This window comes from Kryptolebias marmoratus, linkage group LG23 (assembly GCF_001649575.2).
Source record: "Kryptolebias marmoratus isolate JLee-2015 linkage group LG23, ASM164957v2, whole genome shotgun sequence".
NCBI classification, from domain to species: Eukaryota; Metazoa; Chordata; class Actinopteri; order Cyprinodontiformes; family Rivulidae; genus Kryptolebias; species Kryptolebias marmoratus.
Window position 1 is genome coordinate 2,108 of NC_051452.1, and position 884 is coordinate 2,991.

Sequence of the window (884 nt, forward strand, 5' to 3'; positions counted from 1 at the left end):
CGGAAAGTGCCCTGGAGACGAGCCCTCCCAGTCACCTTCCTCCCGCCGTAGCCTAAAGGTTCCCGACTGGTACTGAGAGACAGCAGCCAGACGGATCCTTCTCTTGGTAGGACAAACTCTTTGAACCGTTTGCTGGCTAACTTCTGGTGGTGCTCTGTGCTGGTCGACAAGAGTTAGTTTCACTCAGGTGGCCAAATTAATAATAATAATCATCATTTCCATTACGAAAAGTTAATTTCTCAAACCAACTCTGCCTCAAAATCTTAACCTCCTAGATTTGATTAGACTTTCTGTTTAACCTTCATGCCATTATAACGCCTCGATCAGTATCTTATTACCATATTCAAACATGCAATATTTTCATAACCTGCCAGAACTTGTGTTATATTTGTCTGTTCAATAAATGTTTTGATATGATTATGATTTTAATCTGAAGTGAAGAACTCAGGATTTAGGGTAATTAAATGTTGAGACTGATAACGAAAACTTATAGATTTATGTAATATTTACCTCATTAAGAGGGTAGTGCCCCGTCATATTATAATTTATGAATTATTATTAATTCAAACGTCTCCATCTCAAAATGAAATATACCCTTTTCCATACACAAACCACTGATTACTTTCAGACTTTCAATACAACCCCACCTACACTCACACAAATACACTGGCAGGCAATAAACATGTCTGACCTCAGAGTCTCCAGTCTACATTGTGGACTCTCCAGAAAACCACACAGCTGCTTCACTCCTGAATCCTGCAGGTCGTTCTGACTCAGGTCCAGATGTCTCAGATGGGAGGGGTTGGACTTCAGAGCTGAGCCCAGAGAAGAACAGCTGATCTCTGAGAACCTGCACCACTTCAAACTGAATAAAGAATAAAACA